The following is a 7849-nucleotide window of genomic DNA, read 5'->3' as shown; positions in this document are numbered from 1 at the left end:
AATCGAAGAAGGTCGTTTGTCTATCGAAGAGATGTGAAAGAACTCCTGTATATTGAAGTCCTGAGCAAGGACTTGTATCTATAGAAGGTAGGAGAAAGATTTTCAGTTTATGTAAGGCCTGAGAAAGGTCTTCTGTCATTAGAAGGCCTAAGAAAGGATTCTTAAAGAGGCCCTGCGGAAGGGCTGTCCATAATATAGGCGTGGTAGGCCTTCTATCAGTAGAAGACCTATGGACTTGTGTCTATAAACGGCCTGACAAAGAGTTTATATTTATGTAAAACGAAAGGATATTCGTCTGTCTATAAAAGACCCATAGAATTCATTTTGCTGTCGGGACATCTGTAGAAGTACTTATGTCCACATATGATCTGAACAAGGCCTGATGGAGTACTTCTATACATAAAAGTTCTATGAAAGGGCTTCTTACTATAGAAGTACTAAAGAATTTAGATTATCAATTAAATACCTGGGAAAGGGCTCCTTTCAATCGTTTGTCTATAGAAGACCTGAAAAAGAACTTCTGCGAGAGAACACCTGTCGAAGGAATTCCCTATAGTAGACCTGAGGTGGGTCTTCAGCTAATGTAAGACTTGAGGAAGGTCTTCTATATATAGAAGAACTGATACTTGTTTTCTGTCTATAAAGGATTTCAGGAAGGACGTTTATCAATAGAAGAACGGAGGCAGGATTTCTACATATACAATATGAGTAAAAATCCTATAGAAGTCATCCCGTCTAAAGACTACTTGAAGCATATTTTCCAGCAATAGAAGACCTAATTTAGATCTACTAAAAACTTCTGTCTATGACTATTAAAGGTCTGAGGAGGAAGATCTCGATACGTAAAGACCTGAGATATATATTTATCTTTAGAGGACTTATGGGTGGACATCTCTCCTGTGTCCGTTGAAGACATAACGAAGCTATTTTGCCTGTAGAAGGGCTTGAAGGGAGGCATTTGTCTCTTAGAAACATCTAGAAGGGGGGATTTTGTCTAAACAAAGCTTGTAGGAAAATGTCTAACGATAGAACCTGAAGAAGGAGGACTTCTGCCTAAAGTAAGTCAATAGGAAAATGCATGGCACAATGAATTTCTACTTGAATTCGATGTGCAGTGTTGCCAATCATTTGAAATATTGCACGGAAAATTTTGACAGATAATCGAGATAAAAACAAAGGTTTTTGTTTTGATACATCACCTTATTATTGCATCATGGGAAAATGTCTGTCAATAGGACCTAAAGAAGGATGAATTCTGCTTAAAGTAAGCCTACAGAAAAATATCTACCAGTAGAACCTGAAAAGGGCCTCCTGTCAGTAAAGTAAAAAAACCTCTAGAAAGTCGTCTGTCTGTACATAAGATCTTCGATTTTTTTCTATAGAAGACCTGAAGAAGTTCTTCTATCTATAGATGATTTTTTTCAAGTTCTTAATTGATTTAGAAAAAAACTTTTTTCAATCGATTATTAATTGCTAGGCTATGTTGTATTCCCCATTGGTGAGTAATTGCCTTAATTTGGGTCTCTTAAGAATTCTCTTAACCCTTCGATAGTCTACAGAAAATTAAATTTTAGCACAATGTACTTCAGACCTTCAAAAAACCAAAATAGGACCTAAGAATTCATTAATCATGGCGAAAATTTCAATCCTTTAAATTTAAATAATTTAAAGTAAACTAAAAAATCTGTCCTGCATTTAAAGGGTTAAATAAAAAAAAAAACAATTTTTGTAAATTTTGCAATTCTCTTTTAGTTTTGAAATTCGCGTGTTTTTTGTTTTTTTTCTTTTACCATGTCCCTTATATAAACACACAACTTATGACTTTAATTAACGATCGATTTGCCCGACCAAAAAAAAGCAAAAACAACACCAACACTACATCTTAATGACCTTGAAAAGAGGCAAACTGATAAACCCAGCTGACCGCCACATCAAAAACGAAAATGAATTTGTTTTTTTAGTATCGTTTAAGTCCGTAGAGAACGAAATACATAATTAATTGATTTGGAAACAAGTTTTTGTTTTTATCTCTTTGAACTAGAAAAATCAAAGTGTTTTTACAAAACAAAGAATGCAGTAAATTCCGATGACGTTGTTAATATTTATAAGGTTCGAAAGACGTTAGAGAACTCAATGGAGGTGTGCGAGAGTTTTTTTACTCAATTCTATAGACAAAGTAATAAAATTCAGCTGAGATGTTACAGATTTTTAAAGGAGAATTTTAGATAGAAAATAGAAGCCTTTATTCACTTATTTTATAGTAAGAAGTTCTGCCTAAAAATCGTATATATACAGAAGAGCCTCACCTTCCAAAAACCTTCCAACGTATTCCACAAATAGACTTCATTCACCAGGAACTTGTGCCTATAAAATTCCTGAAAATGTATAAAACCTAACGATATTCGTCTGCCTAGATCTTCTATAGATCTAAGCATGATGAAGTATTTTGGTCTGCCGGGTCATGTATTTAGAAGCCGTGAGGAATGTCTTCTGTCTATGGAAGGGCTGGAGAAGGACTCCTTCTTTTACTAAAATGCCTGTGTGTATAAAAGTCCTGAGATAGGTGTTGTACCCTCAGAAAACTTAGGGAAGGTCTTCTGCTTATACAAGGTCTGAGGAAAGACTTGTGCCAATAAAAGACCCAACCAAACGACTTCCAAATTTTTATATACTGAAGACCTTCCTTATTTTACAGAAATAAAAATACAGACGACCTCAACTGAGGTCTCCGCGAATTTTTTTCTATAGAAAAAAAAAATACAGTCGACCTCAACTGAGGTCTCCGCGAATTTTTTTCTATAGAAAAAAAAACAGTCGACCTCAACTGAGGTCTCCGTGAATTTGTTTCTATAGAAAAAAAATACAGTCGACCTCAACTGAGGTCTCCGCGAATTTTTTTCTATAGAAAAAAATATACAGTCGACCTCAACTGAGGTCTCCGCGAATTTTTTTCTATAGAAAAAAATACAGTCGACCTCAACTGAGGTCTCCGCGAATTTTTTTCTATAGAAAAAAATACAGTCGACCTCAACTGAGGTCTCCGCGAATTTTTTTCCATAAGAAAAAAATACAGTCGACCTCAACTGAGGTCTCCGCGAATTTTTTTCTATAGAAAAAAAAATACAGTCGACCTCAACTGAGGTCTCCGCGAATTTTTTTCTATAGAAAAAAATACAGTCGACCTCAACTGAGGTCTCCGCGAATTTTTTTTCTATAGAAAAAAATACAGTCGACCTCAACTGAGGTCTCCGTTAATTTTTTTCTATAGAAAAAAAAATACAGTCGAGGTCTCCGCGAATTTTTTTCTATAGAAAAAAATACAGTCGAGGTCACCGCGATTTTTTTTTCTATAGAAAAAAATACAGTCGACCTCAACTGAGGTCTCCGAAAAAAATACAGTCGACCTCAACTGAGGTGTCCGCGAATTTTTTTTTTCTATAGAAAAAAAAAATACAGTCGACCTCAACTGAGGTGTCGGCGATTGTTTTTCTATAGAAAAAAATACAGTCGACCTCATCTGAGGTCTACGCGAATTTTTTTCTATAGAAAAAAATACAGTCGACCTCAATTTAGGAGAAAAAATATAGTCAAACTCAACAAATATATAAAAACAAATATAATCGACTTAAACTAAGTTTCAAATAATCTCTTATATAGAATGCCTGTGGACGATCATATGTCTATGGAAGACATGGGAAATGCCTTTTATCTACAGAATACATGGAGAAGTACTTCTGGGTGTCGGTCTTCTAACTATAAAACTCAAACCATACAGGCTTAAATCTTCTATTTATGGAAGACTTTCCTCACGTAAAAAATTGACTTTAACAGAGGCCTCTCAGAATTATGGAATAGAAAAAGTCGACATTTGATGAGATCTGATTTTTTTATTCAGAGAATAATAGACATCAACTGAGGCTCTTGGTTGAATTCAGAGTCGGATTTTTTTTTTTCTAAAGAATATTTTTAATAAAAATTTCTCCAACAAAATATTGATTTTAGAAATTAACACTTTCGGTTTAGGGAATTTGCTGCTGGGACATTAGCATAATGATTTTCATTGTTTCAGAAAAAAAAAATCAATACTAAAAACAGTTCTTCACGGTGGCAATGATTATCGAAACAATGCCTGGCCATTGTTTCATGAGATTTTTTCTAAAAATCTAATGACAGAGATACAGTGTTGTATTAGCATACAATGCCATATTTTATTCGAATATTAATTTGTATAACTGATTAATCTGAATATGAGGAATTTGGCAATGTAATTAAATCTCAAATATGACGATCGCAATTTTCAATAAATTTTTTATTTTTTATACCCTACACAACTATGTTGTCAGGGTATTATAGCTTTGTGCAGCCCCAAAAGTTTGTAACGCCGCGAAATATTGGTCCTAGACCCACCTTTAAGTATACCGATCGTCATATCTCGACTAGCTGAGTCGATCTAGACATGTGTGTCCGTCCGTCCGTCCGTCCGTCTGTCCATTATAAATTGTAAACACGATACAGGCCACAGTTATGGACCAATCTTCACGAAATTTTGCATGTAGGATGGGTTCTGGCCAATGAAGACCCCTATTTTTTTTGGGAAAGATCGGTTAATATTTAGGGGATGAAATGGACCAAATACTAAATTTTTATCGGTTTTTCTGGTCGCTCCAGAGGCCGCAACAATGGTCCGAACATCGTGAAATTTTGCATGGAGAAGCAGATCGGGCCAAAGAATAAGCATGCCTGTTTGGAGAAAGATCGGTCAATATTTAGCGGGTCAAATGGACCCTGACTTTTGTGTGAAAAATGACAAAATTTGTATTCTATGGCGTATATGTTTACCCCTGAAGGACATATACCCGAGAAGTTGATATTATATCCAAGAGGAGTGGTTGACCTTTAAATTAAGACCAATTATATTGTTGTATGTGCTCGGATGAGGGAGTTACACCTAAATATTTACAGGTATATCCGTATTCGTATATTATTTAGTAACCCATTATCACTCTGGAGAGCGGAACTATAGCGCTGATCGCTTTGAAATGTTCCATGAGGTTCCAGTTATGGTCAAGGACAACGCCTATAATTTTCGGTGATGATCACATAATAATTTTGGAATGAAGTGGACCGAAAAATTAATTTTTATAACCTACACAACTATGTTGTCAGGGTATTATAGCTTTGTGCAGCCCCAAATGTTTGTAACGCCGCGAAATATTGGTCCTAGACCCACCTGTAAGTATACTGATCGTCATATCTCGACTAGCTGAGTCGATCTAGACATGTGTGTCCGTCCGTCTGTCCATTTTAATTTGTAAACACGATACAGGCCACAGTTATGGACCAATCTTCACGAAATTTTGCATGTAGGATGGGTTCTGGCCAATGAAGACCCCTATTGTTTTTGGAAAAGATCGGTTAATATTTAGGGGATGAAATGGACCAAATACTAAATTTTTGTCGGTTTTTCTGGTCGCTCCAGAGGCCGCAATTATGGCCCAAACACCGCGAATTTTTGCATGGAGAAGGGGATCGGGCCAGAGAATAAGCATGCATGTTTTGATAAAGATCGGTCAATATTTAGCGGGTCAAATGGACCCTGACTTTTGTGTGAAAAATGACAAAATTTGTATTCTATGGCATATATATTTACTCCTGGAGGATGTAGACCCGAGGAGTTGATAGCATATCCAAGATGAGTGGTTGGCCTTTAAATTGATACCAAATATAGTGATGTATCTTATCAGGTGTGGGAGTTACAGCCAAATATTTACAGGTGCTTACGTATTCAGATAATATTTAGTAACCCATTACCACATTAGAGGATGAAATATCGCGCTGATGGCTTTAAAATGTTTCATGAAGTTCCAGTTATGGTCAAAAACAGCGCCTACAATTTTCGATGATGATCAGATTAAAATTTTGGGATGAAATGGACCGAAAACTTAATTTTTTTTATGTGTTTTCGAGTCGAGTATAATCCGAAAATCACAACACAATCCACCGTGAAGGTAATATGGACAAGTAATTAGAAGGACTGTACTGAATATTCGAAAAATTAAGGAAGAGGTGTTGTTGACCTCTAAACGGACATAAGGGGGCAAATATCACGAAATATTACTCTGACTCGGAATAAACATCCTCAGAAAGTTAGAGTTCGTGGTAGTTGTGTAGGGTATCGTATGGTCGGCCCCGTCCGACTATACTGCTCCGCTCACTGGTTTGTGTTATTTTCGAGTCGATCTATAAACCTCAAATGAAAGCCGAACATAACAACACAACACACGGTGAAGGGAATCTGGATAATAGTTGTACTGAATACTCGTAATATTCGGAAAATATGTCAGTGTGAGGAAGAGGTGCTGTTTACCTCTAATCGGGCAAGAGGGTGCAAATATCACGAAATATTGCCCAGTCTCGGAATAAACATCCGCAGAAAATTTGAGTTCCGTGGTAGTTGTGTAGGGTATCGTATGGTCGGCCCCGTCCGACTATACTGCTCCGCTCACTGGTTTAATTTTGAAATTGTTTTATTTATTTGATTTCATTGGACGGTTTTCCAACATCCGGTAGCAGCCAAACCAATAATCTAAACATATATTCGTCACACTTCGATGATCTCCTTTGGATTGAGACAATTCGATTGAGTGCGATTTAGGCAATACGTAGTGAAAGACAAGTTGTACAACTCAATTTGTTCCGCATAATTATTATTGGTCAATAATAGACAAAATTCCTATGAGATAATAGGGTGATGCCACTTATGTGTGATAGCACTTCAAAATAAAGAAAACCAAAACAATAACCTTAAGCTGTGTTCCAAATTTCGATGTAGCTTAAAAAATTATTTTTTATTTTTAAATTGTACATCATTCCCCCTGAAGCAAACACCCTTTTATTTCATTCAATACACGTATGTAACGCATCAATTAACGCATCATCTAGTTTTATGTCCATAGAGTTTGAATATTTCCTTAATAGCCAACGGCAGTATGCAGTCATCCGAACCTTAACACACAACAGGAAGACGTTCGTTTGCGATGGCGAAAATAGACTGACCGCTTCGCATATACCATTACATATAGAAGGGTCTGCCCAGTGACTCTGGCATAATGATATAAACAAAACAAACAATATAACAGTAATTGAAGCTTTATTACGGTGATATAACTGTTATACAACTATTATAAACCCACAAGTCATACTCTAATTGAAACCAAAATAAATGACCTTAGTTGAGACCTTAGTGGAAGACGGAGATCTATTTTCAGATTTTTTTCTATATGCTAAGAATATGCATACAGAAAAAAAATCGTGGGACCTCAATTGAAAACGATTATATTTTTTCTTTTGAAAAATTCAAGACGACTCCGGGTTAGGTTAGATTTTTATAGTAAAATTTTGAGGTCTTTGGGCCGGTGTTTTTACAGTTAGAAGAGCGACAGAAGAAATTTCTTAGGTCTTCTGTACACACAAGTCCTTCTACAGGCATTTAAAAGACAGAAACCCTTCACTGGGTATCATAAAGATATAAGTCCTTCCTTGGGGTGTCATTAAGTTGCGGTTTTTTTTTTTTTTTTTTTTTTTTTTTTTTTTTTGAAAATTCTGAAAGGACTGATCACCACTAAATTTTTCATATTTATAAAAAATCTGAAAGGATATTTGCCATTAAAATTTTCTGAGAAACCTCATATATTTTTCTATAAGAAAATTACACATGCCTGATGATAGCAGATTTAGGATCCTCGTGTCGAGTCTGAGTAGAAGTCATTCCTCATGTCTTAAATATACAGAAGACCTTATCAGGTCTTTTATATATAGACGTATATTCTATAGCCGTTCTCCTGATCCT

This window comes from Musca vetustissima, unplaced genomic scaffold (genome assembly GCF_032173495.1).
Source record: "Musca vetustissima isolate MV318-11 ecotype Yass unplaced genomic scaffold, APGP_CSIRO_Mvet_v1 utg42822, whole genome shotgun sequence".
NCBI classification, from domain to species: domain Eukaryota; kingdom Metazoa; phylum Arthropoda; class Insecta; order Diptera; family Muscidae; genus Musca; species Musca vetustissima.
The sequence above is the reverse complement of the archived record's forward strand: the minus strand, read 5'-3'. Positions refer to the sequence as shown.